Genomic DNA, 14,919 nt, shown 5'->3' on the forward strand with positions numbered 1-14,919 from the left:
ATCTAATATGAAGTTATGAGCAGTCACATAAGCCTAATAGAAATTAATAGTTCATTATAAGGATTATATGTATAGTTTTTCAAATAAGTTATGGGAATTGACAGACATGGGATTACACAAATCAGAAGCGATATAGACAGTACCTTTTGTCTTCCAAAAGTTTAACTTTTCAGTTTATATTCCTACTCACCCTGAATTGCTCAGTTAAGAATCTTTGCAATAGGGTTCATTGAAATAAGATATCACTAATTGAGGTTAGAGTCGAGACTTTTGCTTCAAATGAACTTTATGGTCATTTACATCATGAGTAATAGAAAACTAAAAAAAAAATCTAATTAAACAAGAGAAATACTTCTGAAATAAAGTTCAAGATATGGCAATGAAAGTAGAGAGATGAAAAAAAGGCACATAAGAACAAATTCAAGGGAGTCTTTTGTTGTTGTTCTATAACTATTGATAGATAAAGACAGAAACAAAGGCAAACAAAACCACTCAAGCAAATAATGTGCGTGCAAACTACAAGAATACTTTTCATAAGAAAATGAGAGCATGGCTTTTTTTTTTTTTTTGGTTGGGGGTGGAGTAGGGTTGGATGCTCCAAATTTGGGAGGAAACCCCTGGTTTTTGTCTTTTTGATACAGAAGAAGGAAAAAGAGGGCAAGGGAAGGGGGGGTTCCCTATTATGAAAATTAAGAACATAACCCTGTTTTGGTTTTGCTTGTGATCAGCAATCATTTATTTAAGTTCATCAGCTAAACTAAACACACTCAGCCTTTAAAAGCTGATGCGGACTCCAAGGTCCCGTGACTTTTCAACCTAATTCCTATCCATTCGATTTATAAAATATAATATCCACACGCTAGAAGAGTAGTACTAGAATAATAAATTAAAATCTGTATGGGTATACAACAAAACATAAGTAAAGAAGTAGTGAACCTTCCCAATCCAAAACTATCTAAAATATCTTGTAGTCATATGAACTAGTATATAAATATACTGGTCTCTTAATTAGTCAGTAAGGCACATACAACAACAACTCAGCCTTATTCCAACAGTCAGTAACGCACATGAACCACCTATATACTTAACGAATGATTCAATCAAATACAAAACAATCAAGTTAAGACACAATGTACAATTTAAAACTAACGAACTTGGTGTAAAAGCTCCATTAATTTGCTTAGTATTTTAGGGTTTTATGATATTAACATCTCACTGTAAGGACCATGCACCTGAACTACCTTACTTGAATAAATCACTGCTGCAGTACTATAACAAAGGTATGGTCGATGATGATGATGTTGACAGAGAGAGAGAGAGAGAATGGGAAAGAAAAGGATGCTATTTCAGATTTCTGAATATGACCTTTTGGACCTGTATTGCAAGAAAGTTTTTGTTTGGTGAAAATCGTATAATGAATCATCCTTCAAGTCCTATACCAAGCACATATGACACATACTCTCTGGTTCAGACTTTAGAACCTCGACCCTCATGCCTCATCCTATCTCTTACTCAAGGACAACCCTGAATTTTCAGTGCACATTCACATTTGCTGTGCCCACTCTTGTGGTTGTTGACCACTTCCAAAACTTCATCTTGCCTACCTTGGATGATCAGTTTTTTTCCTATTAGATTATTTTACATACCAATGAATTACTTGAAGAGATATGTTCTGTAATGTAAGATTGGCTTCAATGCTACTGATTCACCATGCTACTGTTTAGAAAAGACAAAAGGAAGAAAGAAAGGAAAAGAAAGAAAAAAGGCAAAAAAGAAGACGACCTCATTATACGAGAGGGAGATTAATGGCCCATACACAGAATCTTGTATATCCCAGGGCAGTGTAGAAAAAAATTTGACACACAAATAAAATATATTACGATCCAATTTAGTATGAAAAAAAAAACTATAAATCCAATACTAGGTGAATCATAATACAAAATCAATTCCACAAGTTAAGTGATGCAGATTTATCACCAAACTGGGCTTCTTTTATTAGGAATAACTCTAGGGTTGGGTTACATATATGTTGGGCCTTTGATCCCATGGGTTTCTAAGTTAATAGGCCACTTTTATGGACCTAAAATATGGGTATATAGGTTGCATACGGGCTTTAGCCCAATACTTAGTTTATTTTTATGTTTTGTAATTGAACCGATTCAAATTGGTTGCATCCAATTGGTTCAATTTAAGTGATCATGTGACTTGGTTAAGTGGTCATGTGACAACTTAAGTAGTCATGTGATGTAAGTTGAGTTGGATTAGAACTCTATAAGTCCAGCCATGTTTTGAGTCTATTTCTTTTAGTATTTTAGTTTCCTAGTTAGTTTAAGTTGCCTAATAGGTGAGGGATAGGGTTAGACCATTCCTTTTTAGTGTCTAAGTCTATTTTTGAGTTTTCTATATAAGTTTGTAAGGGAGGCCAGCATTGTACACGAATTTAATTAATGAAAAAGCTTTTGTTTGCTGCCATAGCTGTTGCTTTGCTCTGTTGAGTGAACCTTGTGAGTAATATCAAGGCTACCTTGTGGGTAATATCAAGACGAAGGGATTGGTGGACTCCGATCGACTCCTTGCATCTTGTAGATCGGGAGGTCCTTCTTCTTCTTCAATTGAGCTTCTTCAAGTTGCTGCTGCTCCCTTTGAAGGAGATCAAACCAGTAAGTAATTTTAATTTCCTGCATATATCCTTCTCCTCTTCATCCTCTAACCTAATCCATACCCCCTTCCATCCATCAAACCCTAATCACCATTAAACCTGCAACTCCTACCTCAACTAGGACTCCCTCCTAACTCTAGATTTAGCCATCAGTTTCGAACCCTACTTCCAGCCTATATCCCCCACATTACTCCCTACACTCGACTTTAAACCTAGCCCTTAGTCTCCTCTACAACCCCTCCATTCCACCACTCCATTAAACCTAAAACCTGCAACTCGATTCTGCCCAGGTTTGCAGAATTTTTAAACCTTCCCAAACCCTAATATTTATATACCATTAAAGCCTCCTAGACCTGTGTATTAAAACCCCATAAACCCCATTACCATTATTCAACCCTAATCCTAATATCTGCCCTAGTTAACCTAAGCTGTCCCAATCGGCCAGCCTTGTTAGGTAACCCTATTCCCCTAACTCCTAGTGGGATTACTCCTACCTAGGACTACATTACTAAGTCTATGAATCAAACCTACCACTAAATCTTGTACAGCTCAAAAAGAAGTTTATTGGAGAATCATAGAAATATACCTTATTATAGATCTCTATAATCTCTTGACCCATCAATTAGATGTTGGAACACATCAATGGGTTAAATGCATTAAAATTCTTTTAGCCAAGACCTGTATTAATATTATAATCACTAGAGAATCATATCATGGGAATATAGAACAGGATTTATGAAAACCCCAAAATTGGGATGCATTCCTCGTATGAATATTGTCTTGTTTTCTGTCAATGTCTCACCTAACTTTCATTAATTATTCTCATAAATGGCGTCACTAATGGCCCAAATGAAATACACTCAAGCTGGTTTCTCCTAAAAAGAAAACCACAACTCCTGCACATGTTTTGAGCAGAAGAAACATGGGCTCATTTTCTTATATTATTCTACTTGAATTAAAGACTCAGAGAAAAGGACACATTAGCGGCGGTCCATAATGACCGCTGCCAAATAGTGCCAAACAGAGGTGGTTATTTATTACCACATATACATAAAAAGCGGTGATAATTTAGTATCACCATTAAATATAAAAAATAATTCACTCCAATAGCAGTTAAAACATTACTGCTTTTAGTTAGGACCACTCAAAAGAGGTACTTTAATGACGTTGCTAATTCCTTACAAAATAGCAGCGGTAAAATATTACCGCTGTTGAATATACAATAACACATTCTCTTCTGTTCCGGTTATTACTATACCACTTAATAACCGTTGCCAAATAGTGACAAATGGAGGTGGTAATGTATTACCACTGCTGAATACTTAAATATATAGTGGCGGTAATATATTACCGCTCCTGAAATTTTCTATATAGTGGCACTATTTTTTAAATGCCATTGAATGACTTATATGGCAGCAGTAAAAATTTATCGCCACTGTATACTCCACCTAAGTGCAGCTGCACCCCCCCCCTTTCTTGTAGTGGATGGATCCTAAAAAAGTCACTTAAGGGATTCTTCGTCTCATACGGAAGGAAGGGTAACTTTTGCGTAGAATTTATTAGATGTATGAAATGGGGTTATAGAATGGCATCTCAATGTTCCAGCACACACACATACACACAGAGAAATAGAGAAAATTTCTAATTGAAAAAACATCGATTACATAAAAAAGAAATAAACCAACCTTATAATCCTTTGGTAAATCGTTGATCCAATTTGTGCACACATCCTCCATATCGTTGATTAACTGAGATGGAAAGTTCATAATCACATCCATGCGTGATACTATTTTACGACTAGATTGAGAAAGGATTTAGGATGGGTTAAATGAGAACAGCAAATACCAGATATGATTGTTCTATGGGAAACTCTGCATCAACGATAACTACAATGGGCCAATTAATAGAATGGTTTGGCCCCATAGCTATTTGTCTTTAAATTATCTGCAAAACAACAATTATAGAATAATTCATTTTAGAAAATAAGATCTGAATCTTCAACCATATACAGTTTTTGTCACCACTCCCATCCTTCCAAGGAGGATGCCAACGTACAATTGTTGGTTTCCTCCTTCGCAACCTCAATTTATAGGAATAAAGGTAAGAACGGATGCAAATACATGAAACTCAAACCAGTTTCTTAGGATGAACTGTTGAGCTTAAGCTTGCATTTCACCCTAAGGTAGATTCTGCCCCCTTTAATGTTCTTCCTCCAAGAACTGACAGCAGCAACATCCTTTCTTTTCTTTGGTATGGGGAGTCATTTTTCTTATGTTAAGAATGAAAAGAAGGAAAACAAGACAAAAAAAGAAAAAAAAAGAGGAAAAACAGAGTACCTTGATGTTGTTAAAAGCTTGAGGATGATGAAAGAATGAACAAAAAGAACCAAACTACTAACCTCAAAAGAATGGAAAGACTTGCAAGGGAGATAATCCAAGGACCGTGGGGGGCCGTCATACCGGATCTAGATTGTAAACCTACTTCACCCCCAAACCCATGTTATATAGGCTAGGGTACTTGGACAATTCGGATCGTCTACGGCGCAGCTGCCCGTAGCAGCCTATGCGGCATAAACTGGGCTGTGCGTGTAATGTTCGTCTTACCTTCGCTCAGACAAGGTGTTTGGGCAGGGGTAAGGCGGTCTTTATACGCACGACTCAGTCTACACCACTTGGGCCACTACGAGCAGCGCACTGTAGAAGATCTGGATCCGATAATTGGACACGTCGTACCTCAAAACCATATTTTCTAGGATTAGGATAAAAAAATATTTAATTGAGTTGAAACCTCCCATTTATAATTTTTTATTAATATTACCTAATATTTAATCCCACATCCCCACCTCTTCTCTCTCCTTCGATTTTTCATTTTTATTTAACATTTCTATTTCTTCACTTTTTTTTCCTCTCCTTTCTTCCGACAATGACTGACTCGGACAATACTGATGAGGCTCGATCCTTATCGATTCCGATATCAATTCGATATGATATCGTTCCAAAATCAATCAAATCCCGATTTGAATGATCAGTTATCGACTCCAGTCACCATAGAATTATGGTGATAGCTTGCGCCATAGCATCATAGCGGTTGATCACACCATCAATCCTTAGTGCCATAGTGGTAGATCACGCCATAACGCAACATCACCATATCATCGAAGTTGTAGATTGTCATAGCATTAGATCATGCCATAGCAATATGCATCGGCCTGTCTCGGCAAAAGCCAATTTTGTTTATTTTTTAAACTCTTGATTTGTATCGATAAAATAATAAGAGATCGGCAAGAACATGGTAACCAATAAGTTGTTGAAATCCGTATCAATAATGGTATCGGTATCATTGGTTTGAATGAGGAGTGAATTTTTTTTTTGATCAAAAAAACATAATGAAAAAGAAGAGATATTGTCGGATTGAGGATTGGAGAGTGGAGGTGCGGATAACAATACATGATGGGTTTAGAGAGAGAGGGAGAGATATGACTCATATGAGCATGGTTCGTGATCTCAGTATCGACTGGATTGGATCGAGATCACCTAAACTCGGGCAAATATGACACTTTGTTCCCTGTTTTTTTATAAAAAAAATAAATTTTTTTTTTACATTTTGACCCCTGTCCGTATAGCTGGACCGGATCAATATCGAGATCGGTCTCAGCCGATACCGATCTGACCCGACCAAAATCGGCCAATCCGATCCGATACCTCACAGCTCAAACCATGCATATGAGAGTTCAAGATGTACTTTCAGAGTACAAACTCTAGATGTACATGTACAGGATCTGGACTAGTGGTAATTAATAGGCCCAGCTGGCCTACCATAATAAGGGCCTCATAATTAAGCCCATGTCTCCCTTTTATTTGGGTCTGTCTTGGCTTCCTACAAATTTTCATGAATTTTTTTTTGGTACACCAAATTTTCATGAATTGCATCTTTATAATGGGAAAAATGAATAACACACTTTTAGAATGTAATGGAATCTTTATACAACATTATATTGATTGTATAATGAAATAGAAACATTTTAATCGTTTGTTTCTATTGTGGCATTTTTTCCTAGTATCCACCCCTATCCCTCCAACTTGGATTCTCTATTGCCGAGCTGCCCCGTCCTGCCATGCTGCGTAGACACAGCAAGGTGTGAAATGACCACCTTACCCCTGCTCGAGCACCTTGCCCAAGTGGGGTAAGGCGGTCATTTCCCTCCTTGCTGTGTTTGCGCAACACGGCAGGACGGGGTAGCTTGGCAGTAGAGGATCTGGATCCCTATCCCTCCCCTCCCCTCTCTCTCTCTCTCTCCTTGACTGCCTCTCCGACTTCGGCTCCAGCTCCTTCTCCCTTTTCCCTCCTCACTCGGCAGGTTGGCACCCCACCAACAGCCACCATCCCCACTCCCTCTTCCCTGCCCCCACCAACTATTGACCACTTGACCCACCCTGCCCCTCCCCTTGTGAAACCCCTGATTTCAGAAACCCTGGGTCTCAAGCTTATAGGTAAAATAGTAATTTCATCCCAAGGGTATAGTGGTAATTACACCAAATCAAGTATAATTTTTATTCTTTTAGATTTATTACCAAGATTGAGGGGAGACAGAGAGTTCGACCACCCTGATGGAAGGGGGCTGTTATGGGCCCCACCTTATCAATCGTTGCATGGTATAAGAGGGAAGTTAGAGATACACTAGGATTCTAGGATTAGATTAAAAAATAAAAAGGGGGAGGAATTAGGAAAGTTAAAGATAGATTAGGAATCGAACCAGATCAAGAAACCTAATCAAGTGAGGATACGATCCCCACAAAGAAACAACAAACATATCTAAATCATAACACAACGCTGCCAGCGAGTATGGACTCTTGCCATAATAAGCTCAGCGTGGAGCGCAAGACTCATGGACTCCTAGTGAGACCCAACCTCTACCTAGTCTTGCATATAAATACTTAAATAGGAGGCCTATGGGTCAGATAAATCATCTAATTAATTCTCTCAAGTTCTCTTGAAATGTCAACTACTAAAGAGACCTGACTTAGACATCCGAGACTCCTCCGTCGGAGAAGACTGGCTCTCCCTTGCTTATCTATTCCTCTTTGCAAGTTCCATCCAAGAATCAACTAAAGGTTTCTGGACGCAACACTGCCTCTTAACATCAAAATTTAAAGTTTCGTCTACCATAAATGGAATGCTTGATTGGGTGGCTCATGTTATAGCAAACACCAACAAAATCACGAAAAGAAACAAGAACAAAGCAAGAGGACACAGAGATATAACGTGGTTCACACACCAGTATGGTGTGCTACGTCCATAGGCGAAGACGAAGATGATTCACTATGCAAAACGGAGAAAAAAAATTACAATGGAGATCTCAAGAACACCCAAACGGCGCTGCTGCTCTCTCCCAGAAACCCTAGAACGAAAAACCCCAAATCTTACTCTCTCTTTACAATAAAGCGGGTAAGGAACATAAATATTCCTCCATCGGATCCGGGTCGATCCATCTGGTCGGGTCGAACAGTACAAATCAGTGATGGGCTCTGATAGGCCCAACCCCTCTGCTACCATCACAGATCTCAAAAAAAGTTCCATTCGGGCCTCCACCAAAAATGGCGGAGCGAGTCAATCTTCGAAACGGGTCCAAGAATTTGAGACATACATAACAGCTCAAAATACTGAAAACATGAGTCTGCATTGCAACACCATTCTACCATGTTTTAGATTGTATAATCAGCTGATTTGTGTTTGCAAGGTTCCTAAGAAGCTACACTAAAAGCCATCAAAACCACATAATCAGCCCCTGCTTGAAGCTAGGTACAAGCAGCACCAACAGATATGGTCATGAACAAAAGAAGGTAAAACTTTAAAAGAATGATACCAACATTTGTTGTTTCTCCTTCCATAAATATCCCTCTTCATCCTTTAAATGACAATAAATAGGATAGATGTTGACACATGAAGCATACGTCCAAATGAACATACGTGCAAAGGTTCACAACTCAGCCTATGTTTGATAAGAATTGCTATGCGGATTCTTGGGGACCAGATTTTATATTATATAAATAAGGGTTGGCATATTCTGTGGGGGAATGTGGACCTTACGCGTGCATTGGCATCATGGGGACAAGGCGATTATTTTACCCCCTCTTTGTCTAGGCGTGGGCAATACACTCCCCCACTGAGAACTTTTCTCGTAAAATATCAGCACAAACCCCCTCTGTGTCTGAGCGTGGGTGGCAGTCTCCCACTGAGAACTTTTGTCCTAAAATGTCTCGATATTTTTGAAGGATATATAAAAAAACCATCAATGAATGGACTAGGGTTTGAGGAATCTTATGTTAAATTTCGATTAACATTGTCTTGCTACTTCGGATATGCAAATCTAATAGTTGAAAATTTCTTGAAATACCAAGAAATTGAGTTGGGCTTGATAGGGATGGAGTGTGTGTACTCTAAACATGTGTGGAACGGTTTCTTGGACTTTTTTCGGCCTGTAGTGGCCCTCTCCTATTTCTGTTGAAGACCTTATTATATGGTGGAATAGAAAATCCAAAGTCATTCTTATGTCTGATGCATGCTTGACAGGTGTTGTGTTGGTTCCTTATGCTCTCTGGTTGGAACGCAATAGTACGAAGTTTGTTGGAAAGGAAAGGGCGGTATGTATTACTCTCAAAGTGATTTTTAATCTGCTATGGGAATTTGCTATCTCTAAACCTAGTCAGACTATTAGAGAGATTTTTGGGTGTAGACCACCCAGGGAATGGATCAAGCTGAATATAGATGGGTGCTCTACTGAAAACCCGGGTCGAGCAGGTGCTGATGGTATTCTTAGAGATGAGTTGTCTGCATAATTTCTGCTTTTAGTTTTTTCATTGGAATTATAACTAACTATGTGGTTGAGTTTGTGGTGATAATACAAGGTATTAAATGAGCAAAGGTTTGGAGGTGACCAAGCTTTGGATTGAGTGTGACTTTGTAGCGGTAACTTGTGCTATTCAATCTAAGGCTATCCTTGGTTTGTTATGCAAGATTGGATTGGCTTTGAGTGCATTCTGAATAATATCCAATGGAAGATCTCTCACTGTTTCAGGAAAGCAAACACCATTGCGGATTTCCTCTCTAAGCAAGCTGCAAAGCAAGGAGAATCGTCTCAGTGGTTCCTTGATTTTCCTCTTTCTGTTAGGGAGGCTTTGATAGAAGATTCCTTGGGGGCGGGTGAGGTACAGATTTAGGTAGTGTGGGGTATCTATTTTTTTTTTTTTAAAACCTTGTTAGGGATTTCCCTATATATTGTTTTCTTTGTAATCGTTTGAGTATGCTTGAACATTAAACACTGGTATACTTTCTTTTCTTTTTTTCATTTTTAATATACATCTTGCTGACCATTAGCAAGAAAAAAAAAAGAGTTGATGAATAACATAATGGATCCAATACCACGACAATTGTTCTAAATTTAATTCTTTTCCCTAGAAAATGCCTCCATAACAGGGGCTTGTTTGTTTCATTTAAAAAATTTCTTGCAAATGATGTTTATATTGAAATTTGTCTCCCCCCTTTTTGTCCATTTTAGGCTAAACGAGAGGAAAAAATTCTTATTTTGAAGGAAAATTTTCTATTTCCACCTTCTTACATGAAAAAGAAAAATGAAGTATGATGTCATGAAAGCATTGTACGAGGGTAACCCTATTTTCTTGGAATTTCTTTGTGTTCGCTCTTTTTTTTTTTTTGGGGGGGGGGGGGGGTAAATAGAAAAACATAAATAAGGTTGCTACAAAATGGAAAAATGACTCTACTCTGGGTATAAGAACAGCAACAGACATAGATCAGGATTCTGATCAATAGAGAATATGGAGAAACTCCCATGGCCTTTGTTTGGACTTAATTTAGAGAAGCAAGTTAAAAAGCTGACCCAATTACGTGTTAATTGGGAGTTAAGAGTTAAGATTTTAATTAAATAGGCATGACATTTATTGCAAAAGACAGATTAGAGTGTGAACTCAACTTTTCCAACAAAGCCGCTGGGAAAAGAAAATTTCAACCCCAAAACTACACAAAACAGTATCCATGTTGAGTATGATCTTGCTGGCCGTGTTAATTCTAAATCCAAGTGCTTGCTGAATTTTCTTTTTAGGAGCAGACTACATTGATATGGCTAGATCTAAACTTGAACTTTAAAACTACTATAATGCACCTCATCAACCCCAAAGTAGGGATTTAGGAATCTATATCAGTATCGATCTCAGTTGATATGGATTCGATGCCAATCCATATCGGCCTGTATTGAACAAATAAGCCTCTGATTTCATTTAAAAAGTGTTTTTTTTTCCTACCATTTTATCCTTGGTTCATACTCATATACCGATATGGGATCAGCCAGGAATCAGCCCCTCACGATACCAATATATAACGATTGATCTCAGTACCTCAAACCATGCCCCAATGGCAAATTGGCAAACCAACCCCACCCCTCCAACCAAAAAAAAACGTACATATGTTAACATCAATAAATATAAAGGAAATTTAAAATAAAAATCTTGAACAAAAGTTTTCCTTCACGCATGGAGAAGAAGCTAGTCTCCCCAACCACTTGAATTTGACCTTGTGATTAGACTCATGCGTTGTCATAAACTCCCATACACCCCTTTATTGTAGGTACATGGTCTAAAATACCTCTCCCTAGTCAAATCAGACAGGTTTACCGATAGGGCAGCGGTGAGGGGATTCCTCCCGTCACTATGGGTGAAAGAAATTTCACCCACATTTTGTTCGTAAAATTTAAGCAGTTTTTTTTAATTATTATGAATTGAATAACTGAAACCAAGAACTATCATCCATGATTCTACCTTTGCTGCATCATAACCTTATAGTCACTGCAATTCATCATTACAAGTTTCAAAACATGATCGGAAGGGTAATTAAGATGCCCCAATCAAATATGATTCACACAAAACATTATAAAAAAAAATAAAATCAGAAGATCAATTTCTTGACAGCATAAGAGTTCTTGTTCTTGCTCCATTAAACCTTGAGGGTTAATCTCTTCCAAACCATGCTGCAACTCCAGATAATTCCTTGTTCCTCCTCCATATCCATCATGTCTTATAAAATATGTGAAGCTCTCCAGAGTGAATGTTTCTATAATCACAAGAATAAAAGGTGGCAAAATCGTTAGCCTTCAAGTCTGTCTTTCACAAACTTATTCCAGCTTTTCGTAAAGACGTAACTTTGGCTGCTTTTCCAATAACAATAACAGAAGCTCCATGGCTTATAGTTGTTATTGAAAAAAGTTAAATACAGAGGATCATCTGGGTGCCATTCTGTTCCAACTTCAAGATGAATATCAGGGAAGTATGCCATTGCTTCACTGGTGTGGAGATCTTGAACAGTGATCGCTGACCTTGGAAAATTACGACGAGAACAGCTTTTCAGGAGTTTGATAGCGGCACTATCATAAGCCATTGCAGCTTCATTCTCAGTTTTAAAAGTGCCAAGACAGACTTTTTGGTGCTTGGCATATAATTGTGCACCCAATTACCATTTTTCTCCTTCACTACCCAAATGAAGTCAATAGATTTATTTGGGATTTTCTTACATCCTTTGTTACTGATCCTGACATGTTCACTCATTTTATATTTTGATGAGGCAGAATGTTTCTTTTCCTTATCAGAGCTTGTTCGAAGCAATTCTTTCTTCAGACCAGATTTGAGATTTTCTTGAAGGAGCTCCTGACCTCTAGGGACAGCATCTGTCTATCCATTTTTCTCTGGGGTACTTTGAGCACTCGAAGATAAACTCTGTATGCCAAAAACTGGAAGAAACCAGCAAGTTTCTCAATAGGAGAAAATTACTTGCCATCTTCATATGTCTGTTGCAAATTCTTTTGATGTTTGGTCCTTCAACTTGAGTTTGAAGGCCCACACATTGTCCTCATATTTTTCCTACAAGGCAATAGAGAAATATATTACAAGGAATATATTCCCAACCCTACTGAGAATCTAATTTGAAGTTATGAGCAGTCACATAAGGCTAAAAGAAATTAATAAACTCATTATAAGGAATATATGTGTAGTTTTTCAAATGAGTTGTGGGAAATGACAGAAATGGGATTACACAAATCAGAAGCAATATAGACAGTGCTTTTTGTCTTCCAAAAGTATAATTTTTCGGTTTATATTCGTACTAACCCTGAATTGCTCAGTTAAGGATCTGTGCAATAGGCTTCATTGAAATAAGATATCACTAATTGAGGTTACAGTCGAGACTTTTGCTTCAAATGAACTTTATGGTCATTTGAATCATGAGTAATAGAAAACTAAAAAAAATATCTAATTAAAACAGAGAAGAACTGCAGAGATAAAGTTATAAAGTTCAAGAATATGGCAATGAAAATAGTGAGATGAAAAAAAAAGGAAAAGAAAAAAGACAGGCACATAAGAATATATTCAAGGGAGTCTTTTGTTGTTGTTCTATAATAGATAACACAGAAACAAAGGCAAACTACAAGAATACTTTTCATAAGAAAATGAGGGCATGTCTTTATTTTTTGGGTTGGGGTTGGGGTGGGGAGGGGCAGAGTAGGGTTGGATGCTCCAAATTTGGGAGATAGCCCCTGTTTTTGTCTTTTGATAGAGAAGAAGGAAAATAGGGCAAGGGAAGGGGTCCCCTATTATGAAAATTAAGTACATAACCCTGTTTTGGTTCTGCTTGTGATCAGCAATCATTTATTTAAGTTTATCAACTAAACAAAACATAACCAGCCTTTAAAAGGTAATGTGGACTCCAGGTTCCGTGACTTTTCAACCCAACTCCTATCCATTAGATTTATAAAATATACTATCCACACGTTAGAAGTGTAGTACTAGAATAATAAATTAAAACCTGTATGGGTATACAACAAAACATAAGTAAAGAATTCGTTCTTAAATTTAAAAAATAATAAAGTCCTACTAAATATCCTGAGCATTTTAAATCTCAAATGCACTAGTATATATATACCAGTCTCTTAATTAGTCAGTAGAGCATTGTACAACAACTCAGCCTTATTGCAACAGTCAGTAAAGCACACTTAACGATTGATTCGATCAAATAAAAAACTATCAAGTCAAGATACAATGTACAATTTAAAAACTAATGAACTTGGTGTAAAAGCTACATTAATTTGCTTAGTATTTTAGGGTTTTATGATATTAACATCTCACTATAAGGACCATGTACCTGAACTAACTTGGTTGAATAAATCACTGCTGCTGTACTATAGTCTATAACAAAGGTATGGTTGATGATGATGATGTGCAAGAGAGAGAGAGAGAATGGGAAAGAAAAGGATGCTATTTCTGATTTCTGAATATGACCTTGTGGAGTTGTACTGCAAGAAAGTTTTTTTTGGGTGAAAATTGTATATTACCAATGAATCATCCTTCAAGTCTTATACCCAGCACATATGACACATAGTCTTTGGTTCAGACTTTAAAACACAACCATCATCTGATCCTCATGCCCCATCCTATCCCTTGCTCAAGGACAACCCAGAATTTTCAGTTCACATTCACATTTGCTGAGCCCACTCTGTGGACCACTTGACAAAACTTCATCTTGCCTTGCTTGGATGATCAATTTTTTTTCCAATTAGATTATTTTATATACCAATGAATTACTTATAAATATGTATTTTGTCATGCAAGATTAGCTTCAATGCCATTGATTCACCATGCTACTGTTTAGAAAAGACAGAAGGAAAGAAAGGAAAAAGAAGAAGACGACCTCATTATACCAGAGGGAGATTAAAAGCAATGTAGAGAAATTCAATACATAAATAAAATATACTACGATACAATTTAGTATTGAAAAGACTTAGCAGAGCCATATACTTGGTGAATCATTATACAAAAACAATTCCATAAGCTACGCCTATTAATCAAACCCAACACAAAATCTTGTACAGCTCAAAAAGAAGTTTAATAGGAGAAGCATAAAAATATATCTTATCTATCTCTCACCTAACTTTGATCAATTATTCTCATAACTGGTGTCACTAAAGGCCCAAATGAAATACACTCACTAAAAGAAACCACAAGATGTTTTCAGATCAAAATGGCAAGTCTACAATTAAACCCATCACAAAATCTTGTACAGCTCAAGCTAGAAATATATCTTATCAAACCTCACCTAACTTTGATCAATTATTCTTTGGCCACTAAAGATCCAAATGAAATAAACTCAAGCTGGTTTCTCCTAAAAGAAAACCACAATTTCTGCTCATGTTTTGAGTAGAACGA

The sequence above is a fragment of the Telopea speciosissima genome, chromosome 1 (assembly GCF_018873765.1).
Source record: "Telopea speciosissima isolate NSW1024214 ecotype Mountain lineage chromosome 1, Tspe_v1, whole genome shotgun sequence".
NCBI classification, from domain to species: Eukaryota; Viridiplantae; Streptophyta; class Magnoliopsida; order Proteales; family Proteaceae; genus Telopea; species Telopea speciosissima.